General features: G+C 45.1%; 1 protein-coding gene across 3 annotated transcripts in view; it reads right to left on the bottom strand.

Annotated features, from left to right (window-relative positions):
• Positions 1 to 18,029, bottom strand: part of OGFOD3 (2-oxoglutarate and iron dependent oxygenase domain containing 3) — an 876,068-nt gene that overhangs the window by 488,452 nt on the left and 369,587 nt on the right. The gene's annotated exons all lie outside the window — the stretch shown is intronic.

Here is an 18,029-nt window from a genome sequence, read left to right as displayed (position 1 = left end):
TAGCGATGAGACAATGACAAATGTTTGAGTTAGCTCTTTGGTGTGGAACGCGCTGTCCATGCACAGAACTTCCCTTTGCTTACCCCTGTGCGTCCAAACGTGGACAATGGGCTGTCCGAATCTCAGGTGCAGGAGCATGGGGTTTTTCGATATTCTCTTACAAAGAGAAATACCACAGTGATCTCCTGGTAGTAAATCCCTGGTTTGATGAAGTCGCTCTGCCATTCTCGACCCGGAAATGGAGGACCACTACAAGTTTTAGATTTGTAGTGTACAGCTAAGATTGTCACAGTGTAGGGATTACCATACCCGCGGTGAGGATGGGGATGACTTGGTATCATGAATACTCGTCCATTAGTACTAGAAGGTGTTTTCCATTTGTGAATGTGCAGAAATCTGTGTTTACTATTTCCCAGGGCTTCTGGCTCAGAATCTTGGACTGTGTGAGTGCCAGGGGATCACCTACTCCAGTCAACTGACATGCTCGACATTCTTGAACTTCCCACTGTACAAGGTCATGGAGCCCAGGAAACCAGGTCTTTTCTCAGAATCCTGCTATTGGTCCCACTATTACCTGGGTGCTCTATATGAGCCAGATTAACAGCGCAACTGTGCAGGGCTCGTGGTAGCACAACGGTCTTGAAGTAGATTGCTGGGTGACATATACTGAGGCACATTCACGAGACCTTGCAATTCGCCCTTTTTGTAGGGTTCAAAGTACCTTTTCGGCTAGCAAGTTCTTCCATCATTGAGGCCTGTGAACATTGTTAGTTGCATTATAGGATCCTCCTGTGTGGCCCCTTGAATGCCTTGCAAAGTAGACATACAGCGGAGCTGCCCGGGAAGGGGGGGCACTAGGGCGCTTAGCCATAATATGGCTGAGGGCCTAGCACAGTTAGGCCCACCCATGAACTGTGCATGGTCTACAAGAGGAAATCTAGCTCCCTTCCTCTAAAACAAATTTTAAAAAAAGAAGCTGCAAGAACAATCTTCGTTGGGTGCAGGAAAAAGGACGCGGAAAGCATTACAAGAGAGGGAAAAGTAAAAACACAAAAGGATGGAGTAATCAGCTGAGATGGCAGTACTGCTGAGGAGAATCTGGGCTGCAACAAAGGAATGGGTTGTGGATTGGCTCATAGCACAGACAACAGCAGATGAGCAACCAAAAGTTGTGGAAATGTAGGATGCAAAAGAAGAAAAACGCATCGCGGACATCCATCTGCAGCACATGGAAGAAGAGCCTGCGATTACAACAACGAGTCAGGAGGTTCCCAGCAAAAAGATGAAGGATGACTCTGCGATGACCGGCAAAAAGGCCATCAAGGGTGAACAAGGCTACAATAAAAGCAGCAAAAGTGGGCAAAGAGAAGGTCGCAGACTGTGGGCGATAAAGCAGGGCAGTCGTCTGTGGCCTGAACAGTGGCGGCTGAAATAGAAGATCTAAGTGAGCAAATAAACAAAATGGTGTTGTTACATATTCAGAAGGCACATGTGGACAATGTAAATGCATGCACAAATAACAATGGCCTACAGGCAGGAACAAGTGGAGAGGGCAATGTAAATATAGTCCAGAGCCTTAGAGAAAGGCGATGTGATGAATCCTGCAGAGTCCTCAAAAAAAGCCTACCTAAAGTCTCCTCCCAGGTGGCCAGGGAAAGGCAGACCCTTCCTGATCCTGACCCCTGGGGGCGGTATCAGCAGGGAGCATGACCTGGGAGGAGAAGGGCCCCAGGGGAACTGGAAGACTCTGTGGGATGACGCAGTATTGGTCTTCCTCAAGAAAGGGACTAGCCTTAATATCGGAATATATAATGGCTTGCTGTCAGAGAGATTTTATTTGCTCAAACTGATTATCGGAATGTAGGTGCAGATTATTAAAAGCAGTCATGTACTGGAAGTAAGAGAAATCTTTTGAAAGTCACTGAAATTCATAGATATGAAAACCCCTATGAATCTCAGGGAAATAAGCAAGAAGAGAAACGTCATTCTTCGGTAAAGTCAAATTATTCATAGAATCCTTATGGTACTCCTCTGGGGAATATGTATGAGGAAAGTAATGAAGTTGGTGATGATAATTTCATTAAGAAAGCTGAGTTTTTTTATTGCGCACTTCAAGTCCCACAATTCCCAAAGTACTGGGACGAAGAAGAGGACTGCAGAGGCCGAAGACTGCAAGTTGCATTCAAATAGGAATAAAGACCCAGACCTGAGGATGACTGAGAGGCATAAAAATCACCCTCAGGTGCAGGTCAGGAGGAGGGGTAGTAGTAGAAGATGGAGTAGCTTTCCTAACTCCACGTGACAGCAGAAGCAGAAGTCAGAAGTGAGCCGAGATGCCGGGACCACAAACGTGTGTAAACTGGATGCCGGTCCTGAGAGGGTCTTTCATACTCAAGACGTTAACTGCAGGGCTTACTGAGAGTGACGACTATCCCCCGTAGCTGCAGCATTCGCGCAGCACAAAGTGCACCATTTACTAGCCTGTCAGACAAGCAAAGGAGGCAGGCGAGCACCGAAGAGTCATGGAAGCCAGGAGAGTCCTGCTGGTGACAGAAACAGGTTGCCGGAAGCTGTGACAGAGAGGCTGTCAAACCGCATGGGGAAACAGAGGCAGGGGACCAGGAGGCAGAGAGGCGAACGGACGTGCAAGTAACCAGGCAAGTTCACTGTTAGATTGTGACCCAATTCCAGGGGCCTCTACCTCAGAAACGGGTTAAACGTGAAGTGGAAGAAGAAGAAACCTTTTGAATACCGAACAAATGTAGAGCATGTTCATTCTACTGTTGTGAACCAAGCTGAGTTTATAAGGCAGAGATGGCAGAATAAGAGCCTGATTATTATACCAGAAAAATCATGGCATTGTGGGGCATAAGAGCCAGCAACAAAAAGGGCAATACCCATAGGGGAAAAGATAAACCATCAATGCCAAATCCAAATAAGAAACACACAGGCAGTTAAGAAAGAATCAGAACTGCCCAAGCCAAAAAAAAGGCAGTTTAAACTTTCAGTGTTGATAAAAACTATTGTCCATATGGAAAAGAGGTCCTACGAGAAAATGGCTTAGACCTACACTGCCGAAGCCAAAGAAGTGTGAAAGTGAAAGAGAAACCTTATCAGCAGTTGGTTAATATTAAAAGGGAGAAACAAGAGTGGCAGGAAGGTTGCCCTTCTGGAAGAAGACATTCATAAGGAATGGGGCATAACCTGATGACAGTGTGGCAATCACAAAGGTGCTGTTGTGGAGCAAAAGACATTGCTAACCTATTTTAGTCTATCCTTTACCACATAAGTACTTTCAAGTAGTAGTTTATTCTGGCAGGAGAGTACACCAGAGCAGACTACTTTGTTGGAGTAGGTCTGGCAGGTGAGCGGGCCAGGTGGGAGCCATTGAAGTACTGTGGTGTGGTCAAAAATATTGAAAAGTTGAAGGTCCACTAAAGTGTCTTTGTGGGTTATTGAAGAAGTTGAAGAACCACTGAAGTATTTTTGTGGGTTCCAAGTACTGTGGTGTGGTTCAGATTGATCCACCATCTCTCCTACCCAGAGGGATGTTCAGTGAACAGTGGAACAGACCCAGAGCAATGTTCAGTAGCGGATTCAAGGAGGCCCTGGAGTTGGTGAAAGAAGCGGGCAGAGGGGTCCTAATGACTAAGCTTCCCAGCTGGATTTTGCAACTTGGTACGTAATTTGAAATACTGAGATGAGAGAATTAATTACATCCTAACATTCTGAAAAGAAATGTCAGGTTAGTGTTCTTTGAGTATACTCCCATTATACCTGTGAACACATACAATTAAGGGCACATGGAAATAAATGGTTTTAAATGTGTGTTTGTTTTTAGATTGATCCAAAGAAAGATAAACAAAATATTGTGAAAACATGAAGTGTCCTGATGACAGAACCAAAAGAAACATACTATTCAGATGAATTCTATGTTTTTTTTTTTTTTTTTTAAATAAGTGGTTCCAGAAACATATGCTTAATGTTGACACAATATTACAGACAACGTTGACAGAACTGTTGACGAGAAGACCTATATTGCTGCACTCTGGTGTGTGGTGTTTGTGAGTTTACAAATCACTTAAATGTAAATAGATAAAGACTGTTATGACACACAACTAGGCATCATTGTGATAGCCTAAGAAGGAAACCAATGGATATGGCTTTGGTTTGTCTTTTACATCATGGGTAATGTTACGTATTTACCATCTGATTAATTGTGAATCAACAAAGATTGTGATTTAGCAAGGTGTTGCTAACAACCAGAGAGTATCAATTTATGTATTTTTTGAATGTGATTGTGTTGTGTAGAAATTGTTAAAATTCAAAAATATATATTTTTTAAGATGTTGGGCCTGCAGCCCAATTATTTTGGTATGCTAATTGAGATATAAGAAGAGAGATATTCATAAAACAACACAGAGGGTTGGGACTGTAAGTGACTTGAATCCAGCACTCCAACCAAGTCAATGCTTAGTATGGGATGCCCAATGGAAGCCCTTATTTATATATTTTTATGTCAAAGTTCTTTAAATCTGGATGATGAACCCTTATAAAACGCCCCTCTCTTTGGATCTCCCCGACCTCACTGAGCCAAGAAGTAGGTTTGTTTTGCAAATTAAAAAGGTTTATTTGAAGAACTGAACAATATAAATATCACACTTTTATGAATAAAATAATATCTGAATATCAAACTTATGAATATGAACAGTGAGCAGCAATGGGTAATATTACAATATCAACAATCTCTTTAAACAGTTAGGAGTAGGAATAGGAAGGATAAGGTAGCAGAGAATACTTTATATGATTCAAGGATGATGGGAATGAATGCAACACAGAAATAAACTTGATATGATTTCAATCAAAAGATAATATGATCACTTTTTCCCCTGTTATTACTCACTCCCAACACTATGCAATATGAAGAGATGGAGATGAGGGCACACAGGTTTCAGGAATACAGTCAATAATGGAGTTCAATCCCAGCAAGCTTACAGAAAACGGGTATGATTTAAAACAGCCAAAAAAATGAAATGCTCTTGAATGTGATTGCAATGTAAGGGAAAATATGCTAAAATTATTTTAATTCATTAAAAGAGATTCAGGATAAGTGATAGTTGCTTTGGATCAGTTCAGGTCAACACTAGCAAGGATTCATGAATGATTATCAGATTGAAAACAAATTCAGCAGTTGAAAACAAGAAACAGCTATTTTGACATGTGGTGAAATGAAGCTAAATTGCAATTCGCGGCAATTTTTCCACGTGCGGGAAACGCGATTACTGCAAAACTATAAGGAATTGGAATGTTGTTAGAAAGCTGAGGATCTTAGCTTCAAAATGACAGAGTTTGGTTCTAGGACGTGCGATTCAAAAGTTACAGAGGTTTTTGTGAAGGTAGATTTTGCAGAAATAAAGTCAAGATTCAAAATGAAAGATGCGCTATTGAAGATTTGAAACAAAGATTTCTTAACACTAAAAAGTCTATGGAGCCGCAAACTACACGACAGCCCAGCCACCTATCCAGAGGCGCCTCCGGATGGTTTCTGTCTGAACGAGAGGATTGCTTTTCTCCAGAAAATATGTATTAGCGCCAAGATGATTATTGCTACAATTATCAAGAGTTATGTGGAGGAGAGAAGAATTTAGGATAGACAACGGAGGTTCTGTAATGCAGTTCTGGACAGATTGAAATGGATGGAATAGTATTACTTTAACTAGGAGATTGGTTATGTACAGTTCTAGACTGGATACTCACTCCTATGGCTTTGGAATGTAGTGTGCCCGTCAAAGATCTGGTCAAGGGTTTGGCTGGGATTCTCTCTCGCCACCGGACAGGTCTCAGTTCTGCTCTCAGCACTGCACTGCGGTCTGCGCAGCCTCTTGGACTGGATCTGACGGGTTCTGGATACAGCTCTGCTTTCTGGGTCTGGATCTTGGTTCTAGCACAGGGTTCTTGGCTAGAATAGCAAAACAGCACAGCCCGGCTGTTGAATGTGAGAGCCCTTTGGAAGTTTAGGGGTTAGAATCAGGTTGCTAGATTCTGCAGGCCTGCTGAGAAAGGTTCAGCTTTTGGGTTAGGCCTGTCTGCTTCAGAGTTCTAGCGTTGGGTTCTAGAGTTGGGTTCTGGATCTATGTCTGGAGCTCTGTCTGGATCTTCTTGCAGGGTGCTACGCCAAGAAATCAGTTGTGTAGTGGAAAAGTGTGTGTGTCCTATCTGTCCTCAGCAGTCCCTATTTATGTATTTCCAAAGTGGGTGGGGAGACTGATTCTACAATGCCCAACCCTCTAAGAATCTGATAGGTTGAGGATTTCCTGTCCCCTGATTGGAGAAAGGAGCAGCGTGTCATCCTGTGTCATCATGTGTCATGTTTATGGCTTAGGGGAAAGACCCTCCCCTTTTCTCTGTACAGTATATCTTATTTTTCATAAAACACATATTTACAAGGTGCACCACTTGTTAATACTACATAAATTACATGACAGATTAATTAAGGTACATTTCTGTTCAACTCTCATCTTCCTAAGAGCTTTGGTTCAGAATGACCACTTTTTGCGCTTTTGGTGGGTTTCTCAATATTATTTCTGCACCAATTTTTAGACATGCATTCACACCCCATCTGGGCACATTTCTGTAATTTTCTATGTTCATAGCATAAACACAGTGGCTACAATATGAATAATTCCGGTGTTTGGTCTCAGAACATCACACAGAGTCCAGCTTAGTCTTCAACTGTGAGCACATTTTTCATTTTAACAATCTCAAAGTTTCACATTTTAGTCAGTTTGTTACAATATTTTAGAAGCATTTTCCTTAAACATATATTTGCTGTGCTTTCTGAATCCACACAATGGTTTGTCTCCGCCTCCAAGGTCTGGGCTGACTCAGAGGTCATATGTCTCTCCTTCCTGGCAGCAGGTTTTTGTCCGGCACACCCGAATTAGCATTTTCTATTCCGCCCAATGATTCCTTTGTCTGCACTGAGAGCAACAGGCCAGGGTGCCACTCCCAGTTCCTTTTGACACCAGCATGTCAATCTCTTAGCTAAGGGCAGGGGGAAGTCTCCTTTGTCCAGGAAGAAGGTGTAGAATTTGTTTGAACACAGTGTGGGAAACTTTTAACTCTGAAACCCAATGTCCAAAAACGGTCTTATCTTATAATATAACTCACATTATTAACACATACATTAAACAATTTCTTGCTTCAAGCCTTTTCAGAATATAGTTTGACATTGTATCCACCTCTTAGGCTTCTGATAGCAAGTCTTTCTTTGGCATAGTTTGAGCTCAATGTACAACTTTACACAAAATCGTTTTAAAAGGCCAGCTTCTGGTAGAGGTGAGTAACGGTATTACACCCATTTTTGACAGGTTTCTTCAAGCAAGCAATCCTCAAAAGTGGACTTTGTTCAGATATAGATACACTTCTGTGGACCTTATATTTATGTAAATTCTTGCGGGAGAATGATGTGACCACCCAACAAGGAGGTTGGATCTTTTTGGGTGTTTTGTGAGCCATGATTTGTGCAAATTTGACACCAAATAAAAACAGATTTTTGAAACCAGCTCAGTTTCTTTTGCAAAGATTTTGTTCTGTGAGCAGCCAAGTGATGGGTTTTGACAGTGGTCTCCTGTGTTACCACTGACATAGGCAAAAGTAGATGGTGGCCTATTTTTTAGGTTTTCACTGCGCATTGTCTAGTGATTTCTAGCGAGCAGCATGCTTTCCGGCGGCCATTATGATGTTTCGGCTGCCAGCAATGCACAGTGATGTTGCAGGGCTTGGATTAGTGGGTTAAGACATCCCACAGGACAGGAAGTTGTTTTTGTGGAAACCTTATATTTTTGAGACTCCCAAAGCAGTAACCACGATTGGAGGAGGGAAAAGAATTTAGACATGCCCAATCAAATGGGAGAGTAAAGCACTGCCTTACCAAAGCAACATCCTGAGTATGGGAAGTATTCAAGGAGTAATGCTTAACAAACGTGTGAATAGAGGACCACATTGCACCGTCACAGATATTTTTCACCGGCACACCCCTCTGGAGGGCTGTCGAAGTAGCACTGCCCCTGATGGAATGAGCCCGCAAACCCTCAGGAGGGTCCTTACCCGCAAACCGGTAGCATTCCAAAATAGTGAGGATAATCCACTTGAACAAGTTCTGCTTAAAAACAGCCTGTCCTAAACAGTGCTGGTCGTCCACTCTGAGTTTGGCCATCCTGGAGAGATAAAAGCTCATGGCGCTTCTAGGATCCAACCTATGGAGCCATTCCTCTTCCTTACTAGGATGAGGAGGAGGATAGAAAGTGGGGAGTACCACCTTCTGACTCAAATGAAATTCTGACACAACCTTAGGTAGAAAGGACGGACATACTCTCAATACAACCATGTCCTTGTGGAACAAAGTAAAGGGTGACTTAGAAGAAAGTGCCTGCAACTCGCTCACTCTTCTAGCAGATGTAACTGCAACTAAGAAAACAATTTTAAATGTCAACAACCATAATGGGGACGAGTGCAAAGGTTCAAATGGAGCACCCATCAGAAATTTCAGAACCAAATTAAAGGTCCCAAACCGGCACCTAAAACGGCGACTGTAGGAACACATTTGTGAGTCCTTTCAAAAACTCAGTGATCAGTGGAATCTTTAAATAAGAGCATTCCTCTGAAGAGCCCTTAAAGATAGACAGCGCTGCCAAATAACCTTTAATGGTGCCCACTTGAAGACCCCCGTGGGCCAAAGAAAGCAAAAGGAGAGAACCTCTGGAATTGAGCAGTGAAAAGGAACATTCTTTCCTCTGCACCAGTCGCAAAATGTACGCCAACGGCAATGGTACAGAGACTTAGTTGCCGGCCGCTAAGCCGAAAGCAACACCTCCATCACGTCATCCAGGAGGTCCCAATCCCTATAGCTCAACCTCTCAGAAACCATGCGCAAAGGTTTAGAGTCTTGACCTCTGGGTGGAGAACCTGACCTCCCTCTCGCGATAGTAGATCCACTCTTAAGAGGCATACGCATTGGAGGACAGATGGACATGGGGATCAGAGGAAACTTGTACAGCAGCGGGAAGTGCGGGTCTTGCCTTTCGTGGTGAAGAATTCTCCCTACAAATGTAACTCTCTGTATGGACTATATATGCAGAGAGATCTATTTGTTGAGAGATGGACGCCAGCTGCACCCCAGGAAACAATGGTAAGGGGATGGAGACCAGCAGCACCGGAATTACTGTAACAAATACAGGGATGATCAATAACAGAGAGGAAGAGGAAGGATCAGAAAAGGCTAAAACTGTAAAGTGGGCTAACCTGTGTATGCAACACTTAGGATCCTACTGGCAGACAATCCCCTCCTAGTCCAATATTCCCAATTGGATCGGAGGATATCCTAAGGAATAACAAGAAAGTAAGAAAAAAGAAACCCCAACAAGGCAAGCGAACAAGAGCTGACAGAGAGGTTCTTACAAAAGCATGGAACTTTTGTAGAGCAATCCAGATACAACACCCAGTGTGCCTTGCCCACAAACAAGACTATCCCGTTGGCACGAGGACGCCTAACTTGGTTGTGGTCAACAGTCTCTAGTCCCCAGGGACCACCTGTCACAACGAAACACAGACGCCCAACGATGTGCCAGGGGTGGAAGTCCTTTAGTTCCTGTACTGGGTTTTTGGGCAACACACTTGGGTGTATATCGGGTAGTTTCAGGTGCTGGAGAGGAGCAACAGATATTCCGGGCAAGTTGATGGATTTGTTGTGAGGTGCTCGAAGAATCCAGGCTAGTCAAAGCAACAATCCAGGTTAGTTTAACATGCATGGAAGTACGTGGACAAAATCAGGAAGAGTTCGGAAAGACGAAGCAGCAGTCCGGGTCTGTTTACCGTGCGTGGAGAAAACAAGGGCAATGGCAGTATGAGCAGCGAGGCAGTCTTCGTAAGTACAAAACAGGAGACAGGAAACTAGGAAAGGGTCAAGGGCAGAGACAAGAAGCTTAAGTAGCATTTCCATGGTAACCAGTGGATCCGCCTCCAAGGCGTCGAACGTTGCACAGCGACCGCAACCGATGCCACAGTCGCTATGGCAACCTCCAGGAAGCTCAACCACGGAATCCAGTGCGTACAAGGGCAGTAGCCCTTGTTTTTCCTTGGCGAACTGGGAGAACGCCATCTGCCGAGTTATGACCAGGACAGGAACGTGATTCTCTGAGTGCTGTGACAGCCCTTGCAGCCCGGTGTTTTGAGACGATGTGTCGGGCATTGCCTTGCCTCCTCAGAGACCTCCGGATGGCAGGAAACCTGATTCTCTGGCAACAGAAAGATGCATGATGCCAGGAGGCCAGCCAACCTTGAGAATTTGATAGCTGGAAGATTCTGGGCTTGCTGAAATTTTGTGACCATCTGAAGAATGTGATGAGCCCTCACCTTTGGTGGCGAGCACATCCCCAAGGACGTGTCCAAAAGGGCCCCTATGTACTGGAGCTGTTGGGATGGTGTCATATGCGACTTTTTGAAATTGAGTGAGAAGCGCAGCTTGTGAAGGGAGTGGCAGGTGACGCAGAGATGATCCAAGGCTTGTTCGAGAGAATGCACCCTGATCAGCCAATCGTCCAGGTAGGGGTAAACGTGAATCCCCCCTCTCGGAAGCATCAGGCATGTGGCGGTTTGGCTGCAAGACTCTGCAAGACTCTGTTGTGGACTCTGTTTTCACTAACTCTTGCCGTCCTTCTAATAAGGCTTCTCATGTGGAGCCCGCTGACACGGAGTCGGCAAGAGGAAGCCACAATGCTTTTTGGCACCCGTAACATGCACGACTCGAGAAAGTAAATATTGTAACATTTCTTTCACATGCTTAACTTTGGAACTTTGTGAACTACCAGTTGGGACTATTGGTTAAGGTGCTATTTGCACTTTCTTTTCTTTTTTCTTCACGTAGCTCCTTCCAAGTTGTGACCCCGCCCCCTGGCCTCCCTGCCTGCCTACAAAACAGCCTTGTCTCACGCACCCGCGCACGGAAGTGGCACGCAAGTGGCTGTTTGGTGACTTTCAGTCATTTCTCTTTTTTTCATATTGCTGATCTAAAAAGGTGTACGCTTTATTATCAATTTTTCTCACTCTGGTGAGAACGTATTCCTCCTACGGTGTATGGTGAAAAAAGAACAAGTAAGCTTTAAATAAGGGGAGGAAAGATCACTCTGTTTCAGTTTTTTGCTGTTATTGACTGAATTCTTGACTATATTTTCTAGAATTACTTGATTTGAATAACAGGTGGCAAATATTTGTAACCCTACATTTTATAATCGTATGAGTATAATATAAATTTGGAGGTAGCTTATCAGACTTAAGCTTGTATATAGCCAACTGTAACATTCAGATTACTCAATCTGAAAAAGCACTCAACTAATTGAGTATTCTAGTTTTTCTCTGTATAGTAAAAATACCGGTTATCCGAGGTGAAATATGGCCACCCATCTTAGAAGTGGCAAAATATGTAGAATTCCTGAACTCACTATCTCACTAATCAACGCAGTCTTTAACTGATACCTCTCCGATAACAGACATGGACACTAATGAAGAAAACCCGGATAAGTCTCACAGATATCTAAAATGCTAAACGAGACTTTTTGCAAGAAGTAGAACTTGCATATTGCTACGTTCACCTGGTCTCTGCGGGGACGTTGGGGCACGGTTGGAGCCCTCCCTGGACTCGGCTCCCTGGGATCGGTTCTCACCCCCAGCTGCTGCCAGGTATACTGTTCTGGATGCTGGTACTGCCCCTGCGGTAACACGAGAGGCAATGAGAAGGGTGTGGAGTTATAGTGTCTCCCCTCTGACCTTTCGTGCCAAAATGAGGTAAGTTAGCGTTTACCCATATAGGCTCACCTGATATATAGTTAGGGCGAGCTCTCAGTCCTGCTTCTCATCAACAGGGGTGCTTCAAGAAGACCCAGTTGCGTCACTGGTCCGTAGATATGGTGGCCCAGGCCAGCTGTGACCGAACCACTTTGAAGGTAGGAGTCTTTATGATGATTATTGTTCATATGAGTATTAATGTCTTGTCACATGATTTAAGTTCGTACACTTAATAATGTCTCTTTGACCCTTATAGATGATGGCAGGCCAGCGGAGCCGTTGCGCCTGTGGAGGACTTCAATGTGTTCTCAAGAAGATAACCAGTTGGTATCCAAAGGGAAGCGCTAGATGCGATGGCGCTCGACCTTAGCAAATGTCTCTATTGGGTTTCTAACCTTATTTGTTCTTTCCTTCTGCAGGTGTCGTCTGGCGGCGCTTGGAGAAGAGTTGCGATGCGCGGACCTGGCGGCGGGTGAAGGATGCCTGCGACCGCAATGAAGCTGGCCGTGTAGAACTTCGGAGGTGTTGTCCGAGCTGAAGGTCAGGGAAGGCGTGCAGTCGGTGGTTGTATTCCACGAGCCAGGTAAGTACGCCCTGGACGATCACCGGATGGAGTAACTGCGAGCAGGTAAGAGACGCTTCAGCGAAGATTCAGCTGGTTCTGATGAAGAAAAGGGATAAGTAGCGCCTTCGCGATGGTTTGGCTGGCTATGCAGGTAAGATGCTTCTCCACAATGATTTAGCTGGACGATAGGTAAGATGCTTCCCCGCGATGGTTATGCTGGACGACAGGTAAGATGTTCCTCCGAGACAGTTTGCTGGAAAACAGGTAAGAGGCTTCTCAGAGATGGTTGCACTGGATCACAGGTAAGATGCTTCTCAGGCGGCGGGGAGCGTTACACTGCTTAGGCAGAATAACACAAATCCTAGGCCTGCAGGCGGGGCAGGCTTAAATAGCCTGGCCCCGGCCATGCCCCCTTGCTCTGCTAGATGGTTCCACCCTGCTACTCCCAAATGATGATGCACGTGCAGCTTCATTGATTCCTATGGCCACGCCCGGCCCAAATGCACGTGTTTGACTGATGTGAGATGGAATGACACGAGCCCGAGGGAAAATGTGTGCCAGGACTGGGTCCAACCAAACCCTTTAGGGGATGTGAACTGGGGTTCCTGACCAGTGGCCATGACAGCACTCCCTCTCAAGGCCCCTCTCACGATTTTTTCCCCTCCTGGTCTTGGTTTGGCGGGATTATTATGATGAAATCGTCTAACTAGCCTTGGGGCATGGACTAATTCACTGGGCTCCCAAGTTCGATCTTGCGTTCTGTAACCTTTCCAATCAATTAAGTAGTACAGTTTGGATGATACTACCGTAGAATCCAAAATGTCTTTGACTTCGTATTCCGGTTCCCCTTCTATGACAGCTGGTTCGGGTGGTGTTTCAATCAGAGTATCTGGCTTCATTGGTTTCAAGAGGGAGACATGGAATACTGGATGGATCCGCATGTTAATTGGTAAATCTAACTTGGCTGCAGGATTAATAAGCCTTGATAAAATAGGGTCCTAAGTACCTGGGTCGGAAGGCCCGGGGTCCATTCAATGGGATGTTCTTAGATGCCAACCAAACGTTAGCCCCAACTTGGTAATGTGGAGCTTCCTTTTGGTGTCTATCTGCAAACTTTTTCTGTTGTTCTTTAGCCCTGGTTAGTGTCTCTGTAGCCCTTTTTAGAGTTTGTGGGATAGTTTCGAGTAAGGTTTTGACAGCTGGCATTTCCAAATCGTGTTCGAGGGTGGCGATCTTGGACTGTCTAAAACGGGATCTGTCCGGTGCTAGTGTGGACTGAGTTGTTGTAGGCAAATTCCGTTAACCAGAGAAGGTTTTTCTAAGGGTCCTCGGTTTGTTGCAGCATTCTCCAGAGGTATTGCTCTAAGTCTGATTGGTTCTTTCAGTCTGGCCATCGGTTTGGGGATGGTGACTCGTGGATAGCCGGAGGTCAATCTTGGCTATTTTGCAGCATCTCCTCCAGAGAGCAGAAACAAATTGCGTTCCGCGATCTGAAATTAGCACCGACGGGAAACCATGTAGTTTTACAACTTGCTCTAAAAACACTGTGGAGAGTGTGGAAGCAGTTGGGAGCCCCTTCAAAGGAAGAAAATTAACCATCTTGGAGAACAAATCTACAATAACCAGAATTGTATTGAACCCGTTACAAGAAGGTAGGTCGGTAATAAAGTCCATCGACAGTGTATGCCATTTTGCTGGTGGTACCGCTAAAGGACCTAATAGTCCCGCTGGGCTTTGTTTCTGAGATTTATTTTGTGCACACACCCCACAGGTGGTGATGTATTGAGCAATGTCGTTTCTCCAAATTGGCCACCAGTAGACCTCTTGGATCTTGGTCCGAGTCTTGGTTATTCCAGGATGCCCTTCTACTAGCGATTCATGGTAATTTGCTATTATCTGCCTTTGCAAGGTTTTGTCTTGAATATATAACCTTTCTCGGCAATAAGGCAAATGGTCCTTAATGGAGTATTGGTTTCCTCGAGCTAGCCATTACTGTTGAGCAGTTGGAGTCATTTGAGATCGAAGATCAGTTTTCATTTCTTCCAAACAGGAGGTTGCAGCGATTTGATTCTGAATCCGTACTTCCGGTATAATGGGCACAGGCTCGGAGGTCGCAAAGGCTTCCTTGTCTTCTCCCATGCGGGATAGGGTGTCGGCTTTCCCATTGCGCACCCCTGGTCTGTATGGAATTACAAAGTCATATTCTGCAAAGAAAAGGGCCCAGCGGAGCTGGTGCGAAGATTGGGCTTTGGCTGTTTTTAGATATTGTAAGTTTCAGTGATCTGTAATAACCATGACCGTGTGCCTGGCTCCCAAAAGATAGTGTCTCCATGTATTGAAGGCCCCTTTGATTGCCAATAGTTCCTTGTCGGTAATTGCACAGTTCAACTCCGGTGCAGAGAACTTACGTGATCATAAGGCTATGGGATGCAGTTGTCCAGTATCCAGATCTCTCTGATAAGACGGCTCCCATGGCAATGCTAGAAGCATCTGTTTCGACTACGTATGGCAGATCAGGGCGGGGATGCCGCAGAACTGGTGCTGAACTGAAGGCCTTTTTCAGTTCCTGGAAGGCCTTTTCTGCCTCTGGAGAACAAAGGAATCTTTTATTCTTCTTCAGTAAGGAAGTGATTGGATGGACTATTTGAGAAAATCCGGGAATGAATCGTCGGTAAAAGTTAGCAAATCCGAGTACACTTTGCACCCCTTTGATGGATGTTGGTGATGGCCATTGTAGAATTGCATCCACCTTGTGGGTATCCATACGAACACCTTGTGGGGTAAGCATGAAGCCCAAAAATTCGACTTCTGTGACGTGGAAAGAGCGCTTTTCCAATTTGGCAAATAGGCGGTGTTGACGTAGCTTTTCCAAAACTGCTCTTACATGGGTGACGTGTTCTTCCTTGGATAATGAGTAAATGAGAATGTCATCAATGTACACGAGTGCACAAACGTCTAACAATTCGTGCAGTACATCATTCATGAAGAACTGAAATGCAGCAGGTGCATTGCATAATCCAAAGGGCATGACCGGATACTCGAAAAGCCTGTACTTGGTTCGGAATTCCGTTTTCCATTTGTCCCCCTTTTTTGCTCGCACAAGATGGTAGGCCCCTCGTAGGTCCAATAAAGTGTAGATTTTGGTGTGCTTGACTTGATCGAGCAATTCCGGGATAAGTGGTAAGGGAGACCTGTTCTTTACCGTGATTTGGTTCAGTGCTCTATAGTCTATACAAGTTCTCAAATCACCTTCCTTCGGCTGCCTGGGATCAGTTCTCACCCCCAGCTGCTGCCAAGTACACTGTTCTGGATGCTGGCACTGCCCCTGCAGGAACATGAAAGGCAATGAGAAGGGTGTGGCGGTATAGTGACTCCCCTTGGACCTTTCGTGCCAAAATGAGGTAAGTAAGCGTTTACCTATGTAGGCTCACCTGATATAGAGTTAGGGTGAGCTCTCCATCCTGCTTCTCATCAGCAGGGGCGCTTCAAGAAGACCCAGTTGCGTCACTGGTCCGTAGATGTGGTGGCCTAGGCCAGCTGTGACCGAACCACTTTGAAGGTAGGAGTCTTTATGATGATTATTGTTCATATGAGTATTGATGTCTTGTCACATGATTTAAGTTCGTACTCTTAATAATGTCTTTCTCCCTTATAGGTGATGGCAGGCCAGCAGAGCCGTTGCGCCGATGGAGGACTTCAAAGTATTCCCAAGAAGATAATCAGTTGGGATCCAAAGATAAGCGCTAGATGTGATGGCGTGCAACCTTAGCGAATGTCTCTATTAAGTGTCTAACCTTATTTGTTCTTTCCTCCTGCAGGTGTAGTCTGGCCGCACTTGGAGAAGAGTTGCGGTGCGCGGACCTGGCGGCGGGTGAAGGATGCCTTCGACCGCGATGAAGCTGGCCGTGTAAAACTTCGGAGTTGGTGTCCGAGCTGAAGGTCAGGTAAGACATGCAGTCGGTGGTTGTATTCCATGAGACCGGTAAGTATGCCCTGGACGATCGCGGATGGAGTCACTGAGAGCAGGTAAGAGACGCTTCAGCGAAGATTCAGCTGGTTCTGATGGAAAAAACGGGTAAGTAGCGCCTCTGCGATGGTTTGGCTGGATAATCAGGTAAAATGCTTCTCCACGATGGTTTCGCTGGACTACAGGTAAGATACTTCCCCGCAATGGTTTCACTGAACGACAGGTAAGATGTTCCTCCGAGATGGTTTGCTGGAAAACTGAGATGGTTGCACTGGAAAACAGGTAAGGTGCTTCTCAGGCGGCGGTGAGTGTTACGCTGCTGAGGCAGAATAACGCGAAGCCTAGCCCTGCGGGCGGGGCAGGCTTAAATAGCCTGGCCCCGGCCACGCCCCCTTGCTCTGCTAGATGGTTCCACCCTGCCTCTCCCAAATGATGCTGCACGTGCAGCTTCATTGATTCCTATGGCCACGCACGTGGTTGACTGATGTGAGATGGAATGACACGAGCCCAAGGGAAAAAGTGTGCAGAGCAAACTTTATGAGCCTCGCGCCAAAGGCGCCAGGACTGGGTCCAACTGGACCTTTTATGGGATGTGAACTGGGGTTCCTGACCAGTGGCCATGACACATATTTGCATTCTCAACTTCAAGGGCAATTTAAACTTACTTGTATTGGTGACGATGAAGGAAAACCCACTCCTTATAAAGAAAAGTGGCCTACTTCTCATACTGGCATCCTTAGTGTTCATGAAGATCTTCCTCTTGAAATCTCTGACGCAGCAAATTTGGTTTTTCTGCATGGGAACATCATGGATGTTCCAATGATGGCCCCCGCGGTAAAGTCATAGCTTGGTAAACGAACTAGACTTTCCCTGGGTCCTTCAACGCCTGTAAATGCTAACAGAAATGGAGTTGATAATGTCCATCTCTTCAACACTGTTCATGTAGATCAAGGACTGTCTACTTACAGATCGCGATGCCTTAGGAACAATACTCCTTTGCCATCTGCACCGCTTTTTGATTGTCCCCAACTAGACCTTACACATAGCCAAATGGTTGATGATGAATCATCTCAACCACAGAACCCTTACTGAGCTCCGCTTTGGAGGAACAGCCCCCCCTTTTCTACACAGGAAGCCTCACCTATTGTTTCCTTAACACACTCTCCATCCCTGAATTTCGAAAATGTGTTGCCTGTCCTCTCAAGAATTCTAAATCTCCTAGATATAGGCCATGGGTATACTCATGTCGAAATCAGGGACCTTAAGCAAATCTCCTCTGACACCTTGAATAAAGTCAATAAACTGGAAGGCTTCCTGTTTGGAAGGGAGATCCGTTCTGAAAAATGAGCCTAGAGCTCTTTCAACAGATCTACTTTTGACTCGTTCGCAAGGCTCTCAGACACACGACATGAGTGAGAAAGGGAAACATCTGCCTCTATTTAATGGGACAAACGATTCTCTTGCCCCCTAAATGCACATATGCAGAGGCTCTAATGGCTAATCCCCTAATTGCTCAGCCAACTGAACAAACAGACTTGGGAAACATTTTTGATGATATGGTGCTCATATCAGACAAAATTATGCATTTAGAACAAAGCCTTTGCAATCTCACAACTTACATTTCACTAATATCAAATCACAAAGACACAGGATTAC

The sequence above is a fragment of the Ambystoma mexicanum genome, chromosome 3q, assembly GCF_040938575.1.
Source record: "Ambystoma mexicanum isolate Mex_15411 chromosome 3q, UKY_AmexF1_1, whole genome shotgun sequence".
NCBI classification, from domain to species: domain Eukaryota; kingdom Metazoa; phylum Chordata; class Amphibia; order Caudata; family Ambystomatidae; genus Ambystoma; species Ambystoma mexicanum.
Note: the sequence above shows the minus strand (reverse complement) of the source record. Positions and strands in the feature narration are given on the sequence as shown.